Raw genomic sequence first — 25,074 nt, 5'->3', positions numbered from 1 at the left:
CAGTGAACCACATTCCTGTGAGTCAATAGCCCATCCTTCTCATGCTTTTCCATGGTCTTTGGTTCCCTTCTCCTAATCCCATTTCCCTGTGGCTCTGTCTTCCCCCGTTTTTATTTTTTGGAAAGAGAGGTGATGAAGGGGAAGTTATGAAGAAAAGCAGAGGAGATGGGGGTATGGTGATTATGTCTGTCCAAGCCCCCCTCTGTAATGCTCATCTTTAAAAAAAAAAAAAAGATTTTATTTATTTATTTATTCATGAGAGAGGCAGAGACACAGGCAGGGAGAGAAGCAGGCTTCATGCAAGGAGCCTGATATGGGACTCGATACCAGGACCCCAGGATCATGCCCTGGGCCAAAGGCAGGCGCTCAACCACTGAGGCACCCAGGCATCCCTGTAATGTTCATCTGATAGGATTTGTGTCACCTAAAACATTCAACCTCTTGTTGGGGGTAGGGTGTGTGTGTGCGTGTGTGTGTGTGTGTGTGTGTGTGTGTGTGTTGGACATTCTTTGTCCCAAAGACCTGACACACAGAATGGTTGGGTGAAGATTTATTAAATTGAATGCAGTGCAGTGGTATTCGCATTAATTTATTTGGGGCTTAGGTAACTAGATTCGTCATTTACAGTTTTATTAATACTTCTCTGGGTTTTTTGTGACTATCCCAAGAAATTATTTCTTAGTAGTTCACATGCTACAAATCCAGATTGTAGGATGGAAGGAGAAGGAAGAAGAAAATTGGAGAAAAAGGAATAGAGCTAGACAAAACTAAAGTGGGTAGAAATAAGATATATATTAGGAAAAGAATGGACCAGAACTCAAGTTGCTTGCTTTTAAATTAAGATTCAACTATGTGAGACTCAATTTCCTTATCTTTAAATGTGGAGAACATGGCATCCAACAGTGTTGCCGTGGAGAACAAATATAGTCTCTATATACAGGCTTTAACTACCTTTTTTTTTTTTTTTTTTAGGATTTTACTTATTTATTCATGAGAGAGAGAGAGAGAGAGGCAGAGACACAGGCAGAGGGAGAAGCAGGCTCCATTCAGGGAGCCCGATGCTGGACTCGATCCCGGGTCTCCAGGATCATGCCCTGGGCTGAAGGCGGTGCTAAACTGCTGAGCCACCCAGGGATCCCCACTTTAACTACCATTAAACACCACCCAATATAAGGAATAATCGTTATAGTGGCGGAATGGTTAAGAACATGGTCAAACTGCCTGAGTTCATCTAATCCTAGCTTTGCTTCCTATTAGCTGCATGTCTTTGGACAAATATGTTAACCTATCAGAATCTGAGTATTCTCATCTCTAAAATGGGAATAATTATAGTAACCACCTGCCAGAGAGTTTTTTAAGAATAAAATGAGATTCCCATAAGCCTAGCCCAGTTCTTAGAAATACCTATAATATATTTGAAACTGTTATCTACCTTTATCACTATTTTTTATTGTAGTAGAGTGCTTATCACATGCCCGGTTCTAGATGTTTTATGTTTGTAAATAGAAAGAGAAATACACACACACATACACACAAACACATAAACACATATGTACTTACACAGTTGACCCTTGAACAATGTGGGGCTTGGGGTATCTAACCACTGCAAGTCAAAAATCTACACATAACTTCTGACTCCCCCAAAACTCCCCTACTAATAGTCAGAAGCCTTAAGGATACCATAAACACTTGATTAACACATATTTTGTATGTTCTATGTATTATATACTGTATTCTTACAGTAAGTAAGCTAGAGAAAAGAAAATGCTAAGACAATCACAAGAGCAAATAAAGTACAAGGTAATACTGAAAAAAATCCACATATAAGTGAACTCACACAGTTCAAACCTGTGTTATCCAAGGGTCAGCTGTACATACATATATGATTATATGTATATTTATATTTATAATCCTATTTATATAATATATATAATGTCAGAAGAGGATTATATTTATCTCTTGGGTATTGAATGAATATGGCATAAAGCATTTCCCAACCTAGAACTGCCAGTCTTAGCTCAAACCTCTTTGCTGACTCATGTCTTCATGTAAGACATGTATTTTCCTATCCCAAAATGTCTCCTCGACCCCCATATCCATCAAAATCATGCTGCTTCCTTTCCGGACTAGGGAGGAGAAGAGGGCTGGAGGAAAAAGTGTGGCCATGGAAGCCCTCAGCACGTTCCAGCAAGAACCACCAACAGGTCTGCAGTGTTTTCCAACAACAGAAACTAATTCTCTGATTCTCCAGGCATGCCTGGCTGCGCAACAATTCAATTCAGTCCTGACACGAAGCACCTGGAGTTAGCACCAGATCCGTCACACAGACTGCCCCTACTTCAAATGTCAGTCACAAGTCCTGGACCACCACCTCTACTTCTGACCAATTGCTATAAATTGAGGGTTCCCATAACCCCTCCTCAGATTGGATAATTTGCTAGGACAGCTCAGAAAACTCAGGAAAATACTTACATTTGCTGATGTATTATAAGGGATGCAATTCAGGGATTGTCAAATGGAAGACATGAACAGAGCAACATATGGGGTCAGGGTGGCTGGAGCTTCCATGCCCTCTCTGGGTGTGTCACCTTCCCAGCACCTTGATGTATTCACCAACCCAGAAGCTAAAATAGTGACCAAACATACAACCAAGTACTGATGGGAGAGACCCAAGCAGCACTACCCAAAATGTGTTCCCACAAAATACCATCCTGTAAGAAGCTCTCCAAAAAAAGAGATTCTATGGAATTAAGAAATCCTGCGTGCTGCATTGGCCTCATGGATATTCATACTAACATATTGAAGGCTCTGAGAAGTAATTTGTGTAACTTACCCAAAGACTCCCAGACTCAGCAGGCCACCATGCAATCCTTATTTCTGCCTTAACGCCTTTGAAGAGAACATAGTAGAAAATGTTAAACCGGAAGACTTCTCTACCCCTCCTCTTTTCTAAAAGTCTTTATGCACATTGCTGAATGTAAAATAGTGGATCTGATGATATTTCAGGACCAAGATGATGAAAACGGCGTAGCCATAGTAGCCGGGTAGAGGAACTGGCTCAGGGACACACACAGCCTTGCAAAAAAAAAATTACATCATGAGGTGATTGGTCATAACTATTTTTCACCGAATATTTCAGGCACATAGTAGGACTGTACTTCTCTGCCATCTTAACGCAAGTTTTAGTCCCATGATTTGCTCTGGCCAATTACATGACTGGAAGTGCCCATGTGACTCTTCTACAAAGGAGTTTTGAAAGCTAGTATTTAAGTGACACATCCCTTTCCCAATAGTGAGGCCATTGTGTAAACCCTTGTTGAGATGGAACTTCCACCAATCTGGTCTTTACAGACTGGAATGAGCAGAATGCCTCTTCTGTGCCTTGATAAACACGCAACTTGATAAACATGCAACCAGAGTGAGAAATGTTACTGCTTACTTCATCATTATAAACCAGCCAGTTTTAGGTGTTGTTTCTTTTCACAGCCTAAAGTTTTGTAATATATACTATCAATCTATACTGTAATATATACTGTAATATAATATATAATATATACTGTAATATAATCTGTAATATATACTATCAATCAATCCCCCCCACCCACCGAGCCTATTACTCTCTATTCTCACTCTTAGTCTGAGCTTCCACCACAATCCAAAAACTGAGTTCACTCAAACCAAAACTCCTCTTTTCTAGAATGTGCATAAGAGAATCTTTCAGGACTCAGAAACTCCCCACTCTCCACTCAAGGCTTCTCCTACAGTGGAGGGAGAATTAGCCTCAATAGTTTAAAAAGATTCATGCTTCATTTTATTGAAAAGGAAAATCAGTGCATTCCCTTTGTAGATGGTGTGACTGAATAATTCATTGAAGGCTTCATTATCTATAATTGTGATAACACACACTTTAAAGTATTGCACATATCAAATATCTCTGATACATTTCCGAACAAATATGTGCAGATATGTAATCAGCTGTGGTAATCAACTGCACATCAACAAAGAATCGGAGTGTTTTAGGGGCGTAAAGATGCTGTTACAGTGAACAATCATTTGGCAGTGTGGCTTATTTTAATAGACACATCACTTTAAAATAAGTCTTCACCATCTGCTGCAGCCTCTAATTACAAATGCAACTAGAACATAATTCACAATTGCATCATTAAAAAGTAAGACATAAGGGATTTAATGCATGCCTGTGTCCTTTTTCAATGCAGCAGACGTCTGTTCATCTTTTCTTGTGTTTTAGGCACAAAATTGGCAGTAAAACTTTCTTTGCTCCATACTGAAATTTCCCACGGTAGAGTGTTTCAGGGGACAACAGGAAATCCATGGAAGGGTGCTCACTTGTCAAAAGTATTCATAGGCTACAACCCTATTGATATTAGATTGACTTGTCAGCACTATTTTTCACATGCAAGAAAAAAAAAACTACCTTCAAACAACTTACAGACAAGAAAAAAGTCTATTCAGTAAGAAGTACAGATAAGGTAATTTAATCTTACCAATAAAAATAGCTTGGAAATTCACCGCTAGTTTAAGTGTCTATAATAAACTAACCTTTTAGCAGCCCACTTTCCAAATGTTGTACAAAACTAGCTTGATGAGCTAGTCTTCTGCTAGACACAAAATTAATATAAGAATATATAAGCACTAAAACATCTTGTTTAAGGTCAATTCTCTATTTTTACCTGCCTATCAAGCTTTAATTACTCAAAGACTACTCAAGAAAAAAGTTGCCATGGCATGAACTGTCAATTTAGAAGTCTGAATTTGCAAAGGTGATATTTTGCCTGATATAAGGGTATTTCACCACTAGATGGATGAGGTCATGGTAATAACCTTGAGGTCTAAATAGCAATGATGAGGTCTAAATGATATCAAATAAGAATTCTATGCCATATGGCTTTAAAAATAAAATCATTATCATGATCACCACTCTTTATTTTTAAAAACATAAATATGAATATTTATCTTTATTACTAATCCTTATAGAAAACGCAACAGAATTACATGGAAAGAAAAAACAAACTATATTCACATGGTTCCTCTAGTAATTCTTAATCTTCAACAAATAGTACTAATCACTTAATCCAGTCCTAGGAGATTTTCTTGTCTACCAGCATCATGGCAACCATAGTGGTTACTTTTAAAAATAGAACTACGAAATGATCCAGCAATTCTACTTCCGGGTAATTATCCAAAGAAAATGAAAACACTAACTGGAAAAGATATATGCACCCCATGTTCATTACAGCATTATTTACAATGGCCAAGATATGGAAACAACATAAACCTGATCAACAGATAAATGGGGAAAGAAAATGTGATACACGTGTGCACGCGCGCGCGCGCGCACACACACACACACACACACACACACACTGGAATATTACTCAGCCATAGAAAGCATGAAATCTTGTCATTTGCAACACCATGGATGGATCAAAGGGGCATTATTCTAAATGAAATAAATCAGGCAGAGGGGTGCCCAGGTTGGCTCAGTTGATTAAGCCTCCAAATCTTGATTTCAGCTCAGATCATGACCTCAGGGTCATGGAATCAAGCCCTCTGTCAGGCTCTGCACTCAACATGGAATCTGCTTGAGATCTCTCTCTCTCTCCCTTTGCCCCTCCCCCCTGCTCTAAATAAATAAATAAGTAACTTTAAAAATCTTTAAGGAAGGCAGGCAGAGAAAGACAAACACTGTATGAGCTCACTCACGCAGAATCTAAATAATAATTTTAAAAATGTTAAAGCTCATAGATATACAGATTAGTGGCTGCCAGAGGCAGAAGAGGGGGCAAAGTGGGTAAGGGGAGTCAAGGAGTGCAAACTGCCAGTTATAAAACGAATGAGTCATGGGGATATAATGTACAGCAGGGCAACTAGAGCTCACAGCGCTGTACTGCATATTGGAAAGTTGGTAAGAGGGCAGACCTTAAGAAGCTCTCATCACAAAAGGAAAAATTCTGTAGCTCTGTATGCTAAAAAAAAAATAGTTTTTTTAAAAACAAATATGCTATATCATTTATTTCTAACCTCAGGCCAAGAGTAGTTTAGAATTTCTGTTTCTTCAGTCTGAAAAATCCTTTAACATCACCCACAACCACTGATTTATTACTTTTATTACTTTTCTGAAAGGCTACTTTGGGATGCATCCACTGGTACACTAAGTCTCCTGGCATTTCCCAGGATTTGAATGAATGCAATGACTTGGAATCAACCTAGAACCCCCTTTCAAGTCCTCCTTACTCAGTAGCATCCTTCTGCTTCCTGGATAGCTTTGCCTGTTTCTTCTAGGATGCCATGTTCCCTGACTTACGGTTATTGCTTCTCATATGATGCCCCCACACTGGGAGCAGAGAAGTAAGAGTAACTGTCCCATTCATCAAAGGAGGGCAACCCCAACCTATTGTTGACAGCCACTCTCTTGTTTTCACTCACACTAATAGCTTTTTCCATTCTTATTAGAGCCACTTCCTGTCCTCTGGGGGGCTCCAGGGGAACTTCCTTCCCCCTCAGTCTCCTACTCCACCTTGACAGCACAATCTTTGCTATAGACTTGTAATACTAGCAATCACAACCAGTCATAGAATTTTTCTGCTCTTTCTTTTTTTCACATATAAGACTCTCCTCAAAGATTCATTGTCTACAAGGGCCTGAATGTTTTCTCTCATTAAAACCAACAGTGATATTTTTGCTATTACAATGGATCATTTTTATTTCCCCAATCCTTAGCTTCTTTCCCCTATGGAGAGAAAACTTCTATTATTCCAGATTTAAAACAATGATCCTTAATAGTCATCACAATGACCATTTTATTCGCAGAATTCCACATACATAAAACTCATTCCTAAAAGATATTGGAGCTACAAAACCTGGGTCATAAGAACACAACAATTTTTAAAACATTTAAACAAAACTAAAAGTTTTAATGCTTAGGTGTAAAGTGACTTAATTTATTTTCTAAGTAGCATAATTCCACTTTCTTACCAAAGAGCAAAATAGAATTTAAGAAGTCATAGAAATATGGGCTAGAGGAGTATCCCAGGGAGCGAAAGCTCCTAATTTGACTCTTCAATCAGAAAAGCATGTACAAAAACCACCTCAGAATGATAGCTTTCTGCTATACCTTATTCCAGAAACTTCAGAAAGGGCTCCCTCCCACACACACACACCCCTACACTCCGCCCTCCCAACTCTCTCCCTGTCACCACCTGCCTTCATGGTAATGCACTCCAGAGTCTCCAAGCCCCCTGTGGACAGGAAGTTCTTTCTAAACCCCCTGTTGCATTCTTGGACCTTTTTTTTTTATTATTATTATTGGAAAAGAATAGCTGTCCATTATTTAGCACAATAAGTTGTCTTTCCTGTACTTTAAGATTTATTTATCGATTGAGCTCCCCCAGTCCTCTCTCCCCTTGATTAAATAATGTAAATGCTTTTATCTTGTCATTATTTTTATCTCCCTGATATTATTTGGTCAGTATCAATCATTTTCCTTAGAAATTTTCAATCAGGTTGTTTGGGTTTCTTTTTCCAGTCACATCCAATTTTAACAGTTATGGCTTCTGCCATTTTGAGTTTTCTTTATTTCCACAAAGTTCAATTTTCCCAGATCAAATTTTGCACGTCTAGATTTTGTCAAGAAGATTTAATTTGGCCATCAATTTTTTTTCTTTTTTAGCCAATAACAAATTCTACCACAGGCTGTTGTGTCGTTGTCAGTATTATTTTGTTGCGATCAGTTCTACCAGTAATAGCCATTATGAATTTGATAAAAAGAAACATAGCTTGTATTTGTAACCCATGAGAAAATTGTCAGCAGTTTTTGAGAGACAGAAATAAAAGCCAAAAAAAGCGGGACAGGAGATAAGAGGAGACACCTACAAGGAGGTAAAAATGAAGACCTACAAAGAGCAAAAACCAAGAGAGAAGCTATAGCCATTTTATTGCACTAAAAGCTCAGCTCCCAAGTGCATGGTGTTGTCAAAATATTCTTGGGCCAAAATGGTGGAATCTATACACACAGCTTTGTTAGTTTTTCAGTTACTGTCCAGTTTCATAAAATTCTATTTTGAATTGTAAGGACTGAACCTGAATATTATGCTCCACTAATGGTTTGGTCTGTGCTCTGTGAAAACAAAAGGTTTGCCCATGGCTTGCTCAGTCATCCAATTGTTCATTCACTCACCAAATAAATTGTGAGACGCTTGGCTCACAACGTGCTGAGTAGAGTGTAAGTACTGAAGACGTGGGGGTGCGCAGGACAACCCAAGCCCCTTCCTGCTCTCATGGCCAAGACCAAATATATGAGACACATAAATAACAGGATCAATGCTCTGAAGGAACAGATAGGGAAACAAGGCAGAATGAATGGGTGGGAAAGCCTCTCAGAGGAAGCAAAATTGGAGTTGAAACCTGAAGGGTAAGACGCACAGAGCTAGCAATAAGCATTGTGGAGATGGAGCTGAGGGAGCAGGCACCGTGAGGCAAGGAAGGGTGTGGGCACCTATGGAACAGAAAGGAGACGTGTGTATTTGGAGATTAGTGAGCAAGTGAAATATTCCAAAATAAGATATCATCCTCTGACAGGTGTAAATGGGTAAACAGACAAAAGTTTATTTTCAGTAAAATTAAAATCTAAATGTTTGAGATAAATACTCAGAAACATTCATTCCAGTGCTCCGTTTCCCACCAAACTAGTTTTCGATTCACCTTCAGTACTCCAAACTATGTATGTGTGCATAGGAACGTGTGTATGTATGGGTGTGCAAGTCATATTTCATGTTAACACATCTAAGATTACATGTTTTAATCTGTCTGAGGGATAAATGGAGGTCTGCTCTGGCTCAACGTTCCTGAAACATAATTTTCCCTACTGGTTTAACCCAGTATGCAAAGCCCTGAGGAATATTTTAGCAACAAAGACCCCCCCACCCCCATCAAACACAGGAAGAAAACTAACTTCATTTCCTCCTGTTCCTTCCTGCCACAAATCTACCTTCGTATCAGGAGATAAACTGACCCGCAAACACAGGTGTAATTCAATATTCTATTTCAAATGCCATCTGATTTGAAACCCAGGTAATTAACAGCTCACTAGAGACCCTACTGAAATAAAACCAACTTTGATCCTATTCCCAAATCCCTTGCCAAATGGATGGGCAGCTCAAACCCTTCTGCTTTTGCATTAATTGAAATGAATGCCTCTATCAGAAGAATGCTGTGTGCGGGAGAACAGACTACCGGGAGGGTGTGTTTTTCAGCTTGATTATTAGAGAAGCTAATTTGAGTGTTGGGGTGCCATAAATACTGACGTGCACTCTCTGGCATCTTGGAGGAACAGAGGCATATGAGACACGATGCCTCTGAACTTCAAGGAATAAGCCTCTGGTTCTCTTATTACAGCCCAGAGAAGGGCCATATTTTATTTCCAGTATTTCAATACACAGAGAATGGCCTTCTGGTCCAACAGGTGACTAACACAAACCAAGTATACACAACAAGGCTGTTCTCAGTTATTTGTTCATTCTTTGTATTCCAGTGCTCTGATTATCCATAGTGCTTTACATAGCATAGTCCACACACTGTAACAGCTTTATTTGCGGAAATTACTCGGATGAGGCCAAGGGGTCCCTGATGATTCACTTTAAGATAGATAAACTTGAAGGCATAATTCATGGTCACTGGTACCTATAATACAATAATAGTGGCCACATGTTGAACTCCTACTTCCTGCCAGGCTCTGTGCCATTGACCCTACACTGTTTTCATCCTGCTCCGCTCTTAACCACTGTTTCAAGGTACTTTCTAGTTCTAGCACCAGGATGAGTGAGGAGCCTAGTTTTCAGTCCTAGCTCTGCTGGTTTCTAGACTCTGCACAAGCTGTAGTGCCCTCTCTGGGCCTCACTTTCTTCTGCTACAAAATGGACCTCCCCCCAAAGTCATCATAAGGGTGAACTGAATTTTTTTAAAATGTGAAATATGTTTAAATGCTGAAGTTCTCTATGAGTATAAATACATAATCATTATCAGTTACCATTTATGAAATGTCTACAAATTGTCAAGTAGTGAGTAGATCTTTACAAATATTTTTCTCCAATCCTCACACAATCTGAAGAATAAGTATTATCCCCACTTTCCAGAGAAGGAAATGTATGTGCAGAGAGGACAAATATCTTGCATGAGGTTTAGCCAGAAAACAAATCCCTGTCGATGATGAGAGACTATTCCCAGAGATTATATCAGTGAAAGGTTAGATCAGTTAGTAACACCTACTGTCTTCCAACAAGTCCCTAGAAATAATCTGTAAATATTGCATATTATGTGATCACGATGTGTGTATACAAAATAAATACACAGCTGTAATAAATACATTAAGTTGCCCATTATACATGAACAGAGTAAAATTGGTGTATAGGGAATGAAACATCATTGAGTAACCTGGAGTCTCCCCATATTCCACGGAGCCCATAGAGCCCAATTAAGTAAAGTGAGCATGTGCCAAGGTGGAAAAGGTAAGCCACTGGGGTTGTAAATTTCTCTAATATGTCAAAGGTACAGCAACTCCTGGGTGAGATATGGTGCCTTCCCATCTGCTGGAGACATTCATGAATTTCCAAATGGCTATAGTCCTTTCAGGGCTAGGTGACAACACAATTGAATCGGGTGATGACTTCTGCCCGGTTGTATGCAACCGGCCCCTGTAGAGTTTAACAACTTATTATACTTTCTCCTTCAGAATTCTCAAGGTCTAAGTGAAGCTATATTGAGAAAGAAAAAACGGAAGGTGCAAATAAATTGTATCATTTGAGGAGACGCACCTGTAAATACCTAGACTCACCATGCAGTTCCATGAATTACGGGCCATCTGTAGGAGGCAGGCAAGACCAGCCTGGCTGGAGAAACAAACCCTAAAATCTCAGTGGCTGAGAATTCAGCAAAAGTTTATTCCCTACTTACACAAAGCCCTCTTCTGTTTGGAACAAGTCTCTCTTTTTTCTTCTCGCTTTTCTTCTTGTCCTAGTTTCTCCTTGTGGTTTTGCCATTTCAACATCACCACAGTCATCAAAGCAGAGCAGAAAAAGCTGGAGGGTCACACAAACCTTTTCACTGGCTTGGCCTAGAAGTGATACATGTCACTTGTCATTTCATTGGCAAGACCCGGTCATATAGCCCTGCCTCCCTACAAGGAGCAGGGAAGTTCCCTCTTAATGCTACCCAAGGAGGAAGGGAGAACCAGCAGGTGCATGCCCCATCTCTGTCACCACTCTCTCCATATGCAAAGACACTGTGCTGGGTGCTGGGATTCACGGACAAACTAGACCCACTCTCTGCCTAGGAAGGAATGACATAGTTGACCATAAGGCACACTGTGATCTGGATCCAAATGCAACAATAAATATGGGGTGCAGATAAGGGAACAATTAATGAAAAAGGGGGATGTAAGAGAAGATTCAACAGAAGTATTGTTTGAGTGGAAATGAAACTAATTTTTACATGTCACTCAACAACATCATCTCTAAAAACCAACATGTGCCAAGGAGGAAGCAGCACAGACTCAATAACTAGGGGGAAAGGAAACACTCAAGCAAAATACTGGTAACGAACCACACTGCAGTCCAGAGGTTAGCGGAGATATTATTGGTCCAGACCCTGCCCTGTGGATATGAAACTGTCAGCCAGTGTGCCAGAGACCAGTGTCCTCCGTGAGACTGAGATGACTGGCAGCAAATAGCCATTCTTCTGTGGAGCCTGACAGGGGAGAGGGGAGGAGAACACAGCACATAGGATGCAGCAGGAGACTAAGAAATCCCCTCGCCCCGTGCTAGTGACAGTGAGTGATCTGGGATGATATCCAAAATATTGCAATTGCATGGGACTCCTAGTCTTCATATGCAATCCCCTGGAGAAACATCATGATGGCTTCCATAAAGTAGCCTCTTTATTTCTGATAGCCCAGGATTTCTAAAATGAGATTGGTAGAGTGCATTGTTCTCACCCAACTAAAACCACGTTTGGCATGAAAAAGCTACCTAAGACAAAGGATAACACTGGCCAAGCCAGGTTGAGGAAGAGTTGTTGCTCATCGTCTGTCCAGCAGCCATGTCGTGGCTGCCTGTGTGGTTCTTGAGCACCGGCAGTTTTGTGCATGTGGGAACTGCTAGGGAACCTGCACACGAAGGCACAAAAGGGTCTTGGGTTTCCACTAGACTGTCCTTACACCCGATGCCTTGAAAGTGAAATATTATGGAGCTCAAGACTATGGCTGCTGATCCAACGTCTTCCAGGCTTAATTTCCAGCCTTTGATTAAGCTTTTTTCCAGATTTTTCATCTCTTCATGGAACATTCTTCCAGATTCCTGGTTACATGACTTAGAGGAATCTCCATATTCCCACAAGCATGGAACAGGCCACCCAGCTTCAGTCACTCTGGGCTATCCAGGGTTCCTCCTGACAGCCACCTGCCTATGGACACTATCAATGACTTCAACACCTGCCTGCCTTTCAGTTGGACTTTAACTCTTTGGGTTCATATAGAACTTAGCTCAACTTATTTTCCCAAATTCCTTAGGAAGCTGTTCACAGTAGATCCTTTCAGAAAATGCCAAGTGGTCCATAATGGCCATCCCATTGTGACCCATCTTGGACACCATGACAGAGCAAAGATGTGGTGCAGCAGGTGAGCATCACAAAGTAGAGTTTTATTCCCCCACCGCCCCACCGCCAAGTATCACTCTGGAACAGCACAATAATATAGTGTAGGGAACACTTGGCCAAGAGGAGAGTCAGAAGACCTGAGCTAAGTCTGGGCTTGGACAGGTCACTTAGCTTCTCTGGACCTCAGTGGCTGAGCTCCAAGCTCAGTTTCTTCAGTTAGGACCCCATGAGAACAAATGTCCATGTCTGAGTCCTGATATCCCATGACAAAATCAGAGAGTAGAAATAATAGGAGTTCCCACATTTCTGGTGAATAGTTTATATTTATGGGCTAAAAGATGATCAAATAAGATGAAACATGCCCTGGATAAAACCAGGTAGAAACAGAAGTACAACATCTTCTGTACAAACAAAAATAGTAAGGGTAGCTTGCATTGCTGGCATCATATCCTTTTAAAGCACTTTTGAGTTCATGTTTCTTATTTAGTCTGCTTTATTCAAGATACCTGAGGACACTGTCTGGGGCCCATACTTTAGGCTCCCCATCTGCAGAGTGCTTTACAAGAAAATCTTCATGTTGCAACTTGACTATTTGTTTCTTCTCCAGATTTCTACTAGGTTCAGACCTGTAATCTAGGCCTCTGGCTTTTCTTGCTCACAGAAAATATTCTAAGGGGGCTCATTCAAGACAGACTAACTCAACATGAAGCCCTGCCCTTCAGAGTCTCCCCATCTTCAACCATTAGAAAGCAGGGATTCTCCATGAGCAAAAGCTTCCTGAGGACGTACAAGGCAGTTATCTAAGGTAAGTTTACATGTTTCCACCTGACGCTTAGGCTTCCCCTGGAAGCTAAAGAGAGAGATGTGTGTTCTGGAAAGAAACATGCTAAATCCATTGGAACATCAAATTTCTTTTTTTCTTTTTAAGTGAGGGTTGGGGAGGGAACATGAAAAGGGAGAGGGAGAGAGAATCCCAAGTGGGGATTCAATCAATGAGGGGCTCGATCTCACAACCCTGAGATCATGACCTGAGCCAAAACCAAGAGTCAGATGCTTACCTGACTGAGCCACCCAGGAAATGTCTTCTGATTTCCCCCTTATCATCTGCTCTCAGGCAGTTGGTGTATCTGGAAAGGAAGCAGAGTAAAAAGGACATTATTGTTGTTTTTATAACTCTTCTGACATGAAAAATCTTTTTTGCTGTTGTTTTTAATGAACTGTTCTGGTGTTATTTTTCAAAATCTTCCAGGAAAAAGGGCATAGAATCCTAGGATGTCACAGTGATCTTTTTCATCATGTGTCTGTGACATCTGAGCAGTTCTGTGATAGATCAGTAGGCCTATGACAGACAACACATCCTTGTCTTGTGAAGCACTGAACATGAACATTGTAACACTTTCCTAGCCTCGCTGTCCCTGAGGTTTGGAGATGTCCAGACGTAGTGCCTGCAACAGGCTGCATCATCTGACTTACTGGCTAAGGGCAGTGGCAATTTTCATGGTGCAAACTCAAACTCCAGGCTATGCAAGCTCTGAAATGATTTATAATGACCCTAATTCCTGTCACAGACACTTCTGCTCTCCAGTCACTTGTCAAGCCTGTGTATGTGTATGTATGTGCATGTATGTGCACACATGTATGTGGTATAAAGGCCCACATGTTGCAAAGAAGAAAGCTGGCAGCCCAACTTCTCCCTAGGGAAAACTTCTAACCATGGCCACAATAACCAGTAGAACTTCAAATGTCTACATGTCAACATTAAGTTTTCCAAAATTATGTAATCTGAACTAACAATTCTGAATGCATCGAACTAGTAAATACATATTCACAAATCTTAAGTAGAATAATTGCTTCTTAAAATAAAGGCACCTGCTAGCTCAATCAATAGTTTTCACCTGTCCCACTGGTATAGCCAGACAGGTTTTCAATTTGAAACGATATGAAGATTTTGTTTTGTTTTAAGATTTTATTTATTTATTCATGAGAGACACACAGAGAGAGGCAGAGACACAGGCAGAGGGAGAAGCAGGCTCCATGCAAGGAGCCCAACATGGGACTCGATCCCGAGTCTCCAGGATCACACTCTGGGCTGAAGGCGGTGCTAAACTGCTGAGCCACCCGGGCTGCCCATATATATGAAGATTTTGAATGCAACATGTTCTACCTCCCCAAACTGCTATTTTATAATAAAAAAAAATCCAAATAATAAACATCTCTCCCACCAAGCAAAATTGATTTTACTGTGTGTTGCACCCCTAGACAGTGCTGTTTGTGGAGTGTGGCACCTTAACAAGAACAGTGTCTTGTATTTAGGCCACCAGCTTCCATCCACAGACAATTTTCATATTTATTACCTCATTTCTGATTCACACAACAACTCCGTAGAACAGGAACCGCCACTTCCTTCATTTCACAGATGCTTAATCTGAGAGCTGGGAAACACAGGGAACGCGCCCAGGGCCTCAGAGCTGGTTAGGGCAAAGCTGGTATTTCACTCAGTCTGACTCGGAGCCCCGCTCCTTCCTATCTCCACCACTCCCCTTGCCCCACATAAATGATATAATACAACTGCAACTCTAGCAACAAGAGGGGTAAGTGGGACACCTGCTCCTAGTCACCTTGAAGGGCCCTCTCTTCCACCTTCCTTCTTCATACCTATCAAAAATGGCCCCATACCCAAGAAATGAGCCAGCACACAACAGCAGGTCCTTGAACCATCTGAAAGATGATGGCAGAGTCTGGAGGGAGGGTGAAAAGAAGTCTGCCCCCTGCTCACCTTCTAGTCCTCCCCGCCATGATTCATGCTTCCAAGGCCACGTGATAAGCTAGGATCTAACCCTGAGCCTTCAACAGAGAAGACAGCTAATCTTCCCAAGGCATAGTCATAAATCTGTAGAAGTCAGAGATTGGGGAAGAGACAAAGATTTTGATCACTAAATTATCAAATGGTGATGGCTGCCTAGCTCCCCCACGTTCCTAGAGAGGTAGGGGAGATATATTTCCCCCTGCACTTTACCCAGTATCTCAAAGATAATAGTCAGCACTATCTGATAATTTGCCACCCAGGCACATATCTCTCAGAATAGGGGACCCGGAAATAAAAGACATGAGCAAGAAAATAAAGAAGCAACTGTTGACAGCTGCAGATGGAAAGAAAGAGATGAAAAGGAACTGAGGGAAAGGCAAGCAAGCTATGTCCTAAAAGACTAAGGGGATGACAAAAGACCACCAGGGTGTCAGTGGAGATGACAAGGGACTTGTGCCAGGGTTGAGGTGTATATGCAGCCTCCTGCCACCTTCTCTTCACTGTCTGCTTCAGAGCTGCCTGGAATTTTCCATAGGCAGGCTGAACCCCAGGGTCATCCTGCTTCTCTGAAGTGGTGGCTCTCCCAAGAGTCTGGGACTTTGTGGCACTCACATTGGCAAAGAAGGCAGTGATTGGTGCTGACTGTCAGGTGTATATGTGAGTCTGAACCTGTCTGGTTGCAAGTGACAGAGAACTAACTCAAAGCCAGCTAAAATAATGGGCACACATAACAAGGGGGTCCAGAGGGGGTCGGCTACATGGAGCCATGCGACACGGGCTCGTAAACGTTTTCATTAGCTTGCTTTTACTTTTAAGTGTTCTCTCTCCCTCCCTTTCCTACCCCACAGCTGCTTCTCACCATGCATAGCCCCCATCTCTCCTTACAGCATGTTCCCTCTGTGAGCGAGAATGAGCCCAGAGAACGCTGGGAAGGCACAGGTGGACAACCCCAGGCTCATACCACCTCAGCCAGCAACCTGAGAGGGGAAAGAGAGTATGCCCACATATAAAATACCATGACAAAATTCCCATTGACTTGGCTCAAGTCTCAAACCCAACCCTGGGCCAATCACCCTAACGCAGGGGATGGGGTATTAATGATTAATCAGGTCACACGACCACCTCTGGGTGCTGTGGTTACTGCAGCTGTCTATTCAGCCAGAATCAACTAGAAGAGTATAGGGGAAATCTCCCCTCAACACCCCCAGGGAAAGAGAGAATAGTGATACTGGAATAAGAGTTAGATGAAGTGAGAATGGTGAAAATTAACAAGACAGGAAACAGCAAATGTTGGAGAGGATGTGGAGAGAGGGGAACCCTCCTGCACTGTGGGTGGGAATGTGAACTGGTGCCTCCACTCTGGAAAACTGTGTGGAGGTTCCTCAAAGAGTTAAAAATAGACCAGCCCTACGACCCAGCAATTGCACTGCTGGGGATTTACCCCAAAGATTCAGATGCAATGAAAAGCCGGGACACCTGCACCCCGATGTTTCTAGCAGCAAAGTCCACAGTAGCCAAACTGTGGAAGGAGCCTCAGTGTCCATCGACAGATGATGGATAAAGAAGCTATGGTCTATGTATACAATGGAATATTCCTCAGCCATTAGAAACGACAGATACCCACCATTTGCTTCCACATGGAGGGACCTGGAGGGTATTATGCTGAGTGAAATAAGTCAATCGGAAAAGGACAAACATTATATGGTCTCATTCATTTGGGGAATATGAAATTAGTGAAAGGGAATAAAGGGAAAGGAGTGAAAATGTCAGTGAGGGTGACAAAACATGAGAGACACCTAACTCTGGGAAATGAATAAGGGATGGTGGAAGGGGGAGCTGGGCGGGGAGTTGGGGTGATGGGCACTGAGGGGGTACTTGGCGGGATGAGCACTGGGTGTTATGCCATATGTTGGCAAATTGAACTCCAATAAAAAAATTTTTAAATAAAATAATGTATAATAAAATAAAATAAAAAAGAGTTAGATGAAGGCCAGGGCCAGGAGGCTACATTCCATATGACCCATTGTTTTTCACTCTCCACTAAAGAAAATCTAAAATATTCTTCAATTAGGCTTCTGAAAACTAAGAGTCACCAAATTTTGATACATCTATAAATCAGATTATTCTTTAGTCTGCAACTCTACATAAACACATTATGTGGATGTGTAGGGAATACCAAACTCTGCATCTAGCAATTAAGATGCCTCTTTTTGTTCAGAAAACATAGGTGAGCCCTCATCATTAAAGGGGGGTTTCTCATTCTTCAATATGGTACAAACAAACCAAACCAAAAGCACAGCCAGCCGGGTTGGGAAGACAGAGAAGGAGTGACAGAAGAGTCACTTTCCTTGATTATGTTCTTTTTAAGTTGTATCCTGAACTAATCATAAAGGTAATGAGTTAGCTGCAGAACTGTAAGGAAACAAAGTCAGAGAGTTTAAGTGAGGTCCTAAGACACAGAGACAGTCATCAAAGGATGGCATTGACTTTATGTGCTATTCTCTGGAGAGCCAAAAGCTCAGCCCCCACCCTCCTGCCTGGATAAAAAGCTGTTTATTCCTCTGAACTGAGGCTTTGTTGGTGCCAGAAAGGTGAAATGGAACATTTGGACCGTTATGTGGATACTGGAGGGAGAACACACCCAGAAAAGAAAATCTAAGAAAAGTTCTATTCATTTGAATTAATTGAGACAGCATTTATTTTCTGTTTAAATTGATCTTGTAATTGTTTCTACTTTTTTTTTCCCCCAGAAGGTATGTAGAGACATCACCCCGAGGGTCAGTCCATTTACAGCAGGAAAGAACTGAGCACGGCTGAGACACCCAGCATCTTTCACCCATGCAGGTCAGACAAATGATTCTCTCGCACAGACCGACCATATGGATTGATTTAGCAGCATTTCACCTGCTGCCCAGAGACATGGCTTGAGTCATCCCATATAAATTACTGAACTCTCCACCACAAAAATGAAAAAAAAAATGTTTTCTTGCACAGCAGTAGCAATTAATGTGCAACGTGTTTATGGAGTTTAATAATATACGGCCCGGCACTCGTCTCTGTATGCAATAAATACCATTATCTTGAGAGAGACTGAGTTGGTGTCATCAGCATACAAGACGTGGATGATGGATTCATCAATAACTGAGCCTGGCCTTATTACAGCAAACAAATTAGACACCGTGGAATCTATTGCCATATAGACAGGACTTCCTTCTCTTCAAATAGATGTCATAATTAATAGTGGTGACCTTTTGGCAACAGCTTGCAATTAACGGGCTCTCTCTTCCTTTAGTGCCTGCACACATAAGTGGTTGTTCAAGGCTTGGCCCAGCCCAGTGGAGTGGAGCAAACTCTAGACATCTTCCCAGGAAAGTGGTGGCCAGTAAGGTCAATCACCTCTTCATCTTTCTCAGATTTCATGCCAGCATAAGGTAGAAAGGAAAGCAGTGAGTCACCCAGAAGAAGTTCCTAAGCCACTTCTCTCTGCCAGGCACAGCTCCAGGCACTGAGGATAGAGCAACAAATCATATAGAAGGACTCCCCCACCCCTCCTCACCCCTGTGAGTAGAGAATGACATCAGACATGTAAACAAATAAATGCTTCTAAAATTCTGATATGTAGCATGCTGAAGATATAGAGCGCTCTCGAATCTCCGTATTTTTAAATGGCAACAGGGATTTTCACAAGAGGAGATATTTTATGTACTCGGCATCCACGTGATTCAATAATCACCAACATAAGCAAGATTCTGCTGCTCCTAGATTTCCTCTTCCTCTGAATTTTAAAAATAACATGGCAGTTCTGAAGAGGAATGGGTACTGCCTGCAATTTGATCATTTTAAAAGACTTTAGTCTTTTAGAATAATTATTGTGGAGTTCCACAATAGCCCAGGTTAACCAAACCAATACCAAAAAGAAATGGGTATTATCTTATATTTTAAAAATACTAGTTTTAGTGTGGGGAAAAAAAAATGTGCCAGGACACATCAAAATCACAGGTTGAACCATCCATGGAACATACATTCTACGCATTTTGTTCCCTTACAATTTTTTACCTCTATAGTTCAGTATAGATGATGTCTATACAGACAAGTTGAAGTTCATATTTAATGCAATTGTCCATGAAAAAATAGTTGAGGCAAAAGTCCTTCTCACATGAATTCTCTGGAATCCTCCTTCAGTTTTTCACTCTAATTTTAGACACAGCCTTGCCCTATTTGTTCATGAAGCAAGAATATTCTAACCAAGCCCTGTGGTTCTCAGTCCCTTCATGGTAGGAAACTGGGACAGTTGGGTTGGTTACGAAATGTGTTTCTGTCATAGGCAATTAATCTGCACTGATTTACTCTTTTCTCTCTCTCTCATAACGATGCCACTCTGTGAATCCCAATGTCCTTCTTGAGTCACAGAAGAGGAGAGCGATGCACTGGCAATGGCTAATAACCCTGGGCACGTGCGTGACATTCATGGGGATGTGAGCTGCAAGTCACCTTCATCTCGAATGTATGTTACAGCCAGAAAAAAAGTGGTGAACAACTGCACTCAGTAAATACTAATTCGAAGGAATAAATGATGACACCCATGGTACTCAGGTCATTTTACTTTCTACCTCTACTTTGCGGAGTGAATGGTTCCACAGGTCTGTTCACGCTCCATCCCTTCGTCACCCTCCCCTGGATCCCAGAGAGGCTGCCCTCTACCGGATGCATCTCTAGGCTGACTGCCAGCTGCATGCAGCCAATGAGAGCAGGTGGCGGGAGAATGTAGGCCAGAGGTCGAGGAAAACCCACTGCATTTCTCTCCCTGTCTCCACTTTGGGCATCGAATTTGGCAGTAGAGGGTCCAGCTCTCCCCAGCTTGGTTCCAGCCTCTATCTGGAGGACCCAACCCTGTGATTCTGGCAACTCCATCTCCGCCCTAGGATGGTACCAACTTCCTACTCTTAGCTGTTCTCCGATCTGCCTCTTTGTTCCCTGTTTAGCTTCTCGGCTCTTCCATCACCTCTGCGATGAATTCCCTGTATTAAAACTCCTCCATCTTTAATAATCAGGATAGTTTCTGCTTATTTTGGTTGTATACGAATTGATACAGAGAGTTTCCAAGGAAAATGCAGTTCAGTTCATATTGAGCACCTATTGTATACCAAGCACCATGCTCTACACCGGGGAGACCATGATGCATAAAATATCATGTCTGCCACTGAGGAGGTGTGAGTCTAGCAAACAGGTCATTTCACAATTATCTAGCCAGCACTGTGACAGGACCAGGCTAGGGGACTTCGGAAACTCTGAAACTGGCTTCTTAGCTGGCTTCTGGGCCTCAGGGAAGGCTTCCTAGAGATGGTTGAGCTGAACTTTGAGGATGAAAGTTAGCCAGATGAACAGATGCTGGAAGGCTCTATTAGGCAGAGGGAATAGTGTAAGTAATTGCACCAAAACATTAAGCTGAATGGGGTTGGTGTCAGGGTGGAGACAGAGCAGATACAGAATGGAAGCAGGGTGGTATCATTGGACCTCAGGGTATGAGGCCAGAGAATATGGAAGGAGGTCAGGGACTAAGGCAGGTAAAAAGCTTCAACTCTCTTCAATGCACAATTACGAGTAATTGATGATTTTTAAAGCAGTGCAACAGCAAGCTCACATTTACAACCTATAATTTAAATGAATCATTTGGGTCACACTGTAGTAAATCGTAGCTCTAAAAGAGGCAAAAATAGAGGAAAGAAATAAACAAAAGAGTTACTTGAGCCAGATTATGCTAAGAATTCAATCCAAGCAAGTGCCTGGGTGCCAGCCACAGAGCCACAAGTCTTACCAGTTTTACACAGATCCTATGATTTTCCTAAAAATCCCATGAGTTAGGCATTAAAATCTCCATTTTTCAGATGTGGAAAATGAGTCTCAGAAGGTGAGAGAATATCTGAGTAAGAATTGAACCCAACGGTTTCCTGACTGTGAAACTTTAATTTTCTGCTCCTTATTACATGATAGGATGAATTGATGTTTCAGAAAGTTGAATTTTCAGTAGCTACAGAAACAACATAGGGACCCACAAACACACATACATTAGGTTATTTCACAATCAATGCATATTCCATCTAGGCATGGGCTTGTTCGTTTATTTTAACTATTCCCCTCAAGTTAGATTCTAGCTCTTTAGAGAGTTGAAAATAATCATAGATAATTGACTCAACTTCTAGATCAAGGCTGGCAGAAGATAGTAGGTTGCAGCCAGTAGAATTTTAATCAAGATTTGAATTAACTTTTCCATCCTTTACCCCAACACAACATGGATGTGAAAATAAGGATATTAGCTTAAAGAAAGTCAACACATCAGTATTTCATGAGGTATCAGTATTTCACATCATGTATTTCAAAATATACATGAGGTCTAGAGGAGGGCAGGAAATAACTGCCTTTCCTACCAAGTGACATTTCAGTCCCTCTAGCAGAGGGCTATTGGTCAAGTTCATGGAAACTGTCACTCCGGGCTCCATCCTGGGTGGGTGATGATGGATTCCTCACCACTAGGAATAATTCAACCCTGCAGAAGTCTTCATGGTTTTCCAGACCCTAAAGCCTCCCTCTTGCTGATACTACTAATCCCTCTCAGGGCAAAATACTAATAATGCATTATGATGCTAACTCCCCAACCCAGTGGGGCTTAAAAGAGAAAGCAACAATTGGACAAATGAGACCGAAAACCCAATACCACAACTATAATTCCCTTTGGAAAACCTGCCTCTTGACTCACCCCTTTCCTTTCCTAGGATAGCCTCTCCTAAATCAGGAACAGTCAGCACCCCCTGAGGTTAGACTCAGTGCTTCACAGACTCCTTTCCACCCCTAACGGTTCCCACCAGTAACAGGGATTCATTTGGCAGCCATGATTCCACCCAAATGTTTAAGAATCATCTTTGGACTTCTATGTCACCATTGTTTACTTATTATTTTTAATCTTATATTTTAGCCTTACATTTATAAACATAGCCTTGTTTTGAGTATATTCCACATTTTATGTGCTGGTTACATTATTTATAATAAATATTAACATAAATATGTAAAAAAAATCGTCATATATAAACTGCCTTTCATCTCGGGCGAAGTGGAAGTTGAGGCAGTTCTGGAACTACTGTTCCATCTCTTGCCTCTGAACCACATACACCATGAGGATATTTATGCAAATAAGACTCCAGATGACTATAAGCTCTATAAGTGCACAGATCTTGTCTATCTTGCCTGCAACTGCATGCCCAGAATCTCGCACATTCCCTGGCATGTAAGAGGCACTCGATAGGAGAGTAGCTAAAATTTACTGAGCATGTACTATGTGCCAAGGCACCGTTCTAAGCATTTTATACACATATAAACTCATTTAATGCTCAAAGCAACCCTATGGGTTAAGATGTACTGTCTACATTGTAAGGTACAGAATCAAACGCCCAGAATAGTTGTGTAATTTGCCTCTGACACGTAGATCAAAAGCAAAGAGCTTGGGGCTCAAACCAAGGCAGTCTTGTCAAAGAGCTAGTGTGTTCACAACCAACACTGCTTTTCACAAACTTGCAGATTGACTGGGCACCCTAGTCTATACGGGGAGACTTGTGCTTCCTTCCTGCCTTCTCGCCTACCCTCGCCGGAGTCAAACACCGCATGCTACCCAGGGGACAGTGCAACCTCATAGGAATTTCACTCTTATGCTTTGCCAGTGTTTCTCTACCTTGGGAGTAAAAAGACTCCGGTACCCCAGGCAGCTCTACATTTTCTTGTACGAACCTGCAGTTCGCTCTGTCTCCAGGTCCCCTGGCTATACGCAGTGGCCATAAGTTTTCTGAAATACCAGGATTTCAATTTATCACTTTGAGCAAAGCCAGCATCTTCTTTCAGGGTGGCCATGCATCTCACAAGTCTCTTGGTAATAATGTTCGAGCTGGATTCTGATGAGAAAAAAAAAAAAAATCCCTTTGGATGTGATATTTCTCCCTCTTCAAATATCTGTTCTTATTTCTCATCAGGAAAACGGGGTGGCGTGGGGGGATAAATGTTCTCAGCTTGGGCTGAATTTACACTGTAAGTTTCATATCTCAGTAGTGCTGTGGTCTTTAAATGCATGTGTGTCTTTTATAATGGTTACCCAGGTGATTTTAGTCTCTCCAGAACATTCACCTTCTGATCCAGTTTTAAAAGAGATGATACCACTAAAAAAGCTGCTTTAAACTTGAAAGCAGACCCTCAGAAACTCAGAGGAAATGCTTATGAGGAAGAAAGATGATTCTGACCTATATAGGAACATTTTGGACTAAAGAGGTTATTACTCTTCAAAAACCCTGCAAATAGCCAAGTTTTTCAGAATTGAAGAGAAAATTCAGAGACATCCTTCTTACTGAATCCTGGACACTTCTCTTTGTTTTCTACCAAAGTAAATACTACATCAGCCATCAGGTATATAACTGCAGTTTGATCTTACAAGCTCCCCGCGCCATGAGCCAATCAGCTAGAACCCAAATAACCTCGCTGGATATTTCATAGACCATTCAGTTGTAGAGCGATGGATGCACGAGCAGGACAGGACACTAGAGGAGATCCAGACCTACTCCACCTCTACATTTCTCTTCCCCCCCACTCTCGGCATGCACTCTACCAGCAAGTCTTAACAGTTCTACCACCAAAATATGGAAGCCCTAAATCCATCCACTTCTCTCCATCTCCATATCTGTCCTCCAACTCAAGCCACTCTCACCTCCCCTTCCAGAAACTTCTAACCTGTGGTCTCTCTAGTTCTATTCTTTTTCTTTTTGAGTTTTATTGAGATATAACTCACAGTACTTAAATTTCCCCCACTGAAAGGGTATAATTCAATGACAGTACATTCACAGAGCTCTGCAGCCATGACCCCAATCTAATTTTAGAACATTCTCATCACCCCCAAAAGAAACCTTGTACCCATTAGAAGTCACTCCTACCCTTCCAGTCCAAGGTAACCCCTAATCTACTTTCTGGCTTTGCTACATGTGGAATCATACAACATATGGTCTTTTGTGACTGGATTCTTTAACACACCCTGAAGTCTTTTAGGTTCATCCCAACTGTAGCCTTCATCGTACTTAATTCCTTTATATTGTTCAGTGGCACTCTGTTGTATAGATATGGCACATTTTGTTCATCTGTTTACAAGTTGATGAGCATTCAGATTGTTGCCACTTTTTGACAATTATGAATAATGCTGCTATGAATATCTGCATACAAAATTCTTTGTGGACATATACTTTCATTTATTTTATATTTTTTTTTAATTTTTTTTTTCATGAGAGACACAGAGAGAGGCAGAGACACAGGCAGAGGGAGAAGCAGGCTTCATGTAGGGAGCCTGATGTGGGACTTGATCCCAGGACTCCAGAATCATGCCCTAAGGTGAAGGCAGACACTTAACTGCTGAACCATGCAGACGTTCCTATGCTTTCATTTATCTTGAGTAGATACCGAGGAGTGGAAATGCTAGTTCATATGGCAACTCTAAGTTTAACATTTTGAGGAACTATGAAGCTCTTCTTCCCAAGAGGCCGCAACATTTTACATTCCCAATTAGCAATGTAGGAGGGTTC

General features: G+C 41.5%; 2 long non-coding RNA genes across 8 annotated transcripts in view; one reads left to right on the top strand and one right to left on the bottom strand.

The window, feature by feature from the left end:
• Positions 1–23,387, bottom strand: part of LOC125754484 (uncharacterized) — a 46,573-nt gene extending 23,186 nt beyond the window's left edge. For 2 of the 4 annotated variants that reach the window (XR_007408827.1, XR_007408828.1), the window contains exons 1-4: positions 13,725–13,937; positions 11,617–11,760; positions 10,969–11,128; positions 2,834–2,889 (exon numbers count right to left, since the gene is read on the bottom strand). This is a non-coding gene — a long non-coding RNA (uncharacterized LOC125754484). Of the gene's footprint in view, positions 1–2,833; positions 2,890–4,560; positions 4,620–10,968; positions 11,129–11,616; positions 11,761–13,724; positions 13,938–23,248 lie in introns of those variants that run through there. The other 2 variants (XR_007408829.1, XR_007408830.1) reach the window with 2 other exon arrangements.
• LOC112656551 (uncharacterized) lies at positions 12,726–20,429 on the top strand. Of its 4 annotated transcripts, none has more exons than XR_004812552.2 (4): positions 12,726–12,975; positions 13,274–13,471; positions 18,223–18,316; positions 18,765–20,429. It is a non-coding gene; the product is annotated as an uncharacterized LOC112656551 (long non-coding RNA). The 4 variants fall into 4 exon arrangements; XR_007408831.1 differs by having other exon boundaries at positions 18,223–19,032; positions 19,883–20,429; XR_003134448.3 differs by having other exon boundaries at positions 13,328–13,471; positions 18,223–20,429.
• Positions 23,388–25,074: the final 1,687 nt, after the last annotated feature.

Source organism: Canis lupus, chromosome 37, assembly GCF_003254725.2.
Source record: "Canis lupus dingo isolate Sandy chromosome 37, ASM325472v2, whole genome shotgun sequence".
Classification (NCBI taxonomy): domain Eukaryota; kingdom Metazoa; phylum Chordata; class Mammalia; order Carnivora; family Canidae; genus Canis; species Canis lupus.
This window is presented reverse-complemented; position numbering and strand designations above follow the sequence as displayed.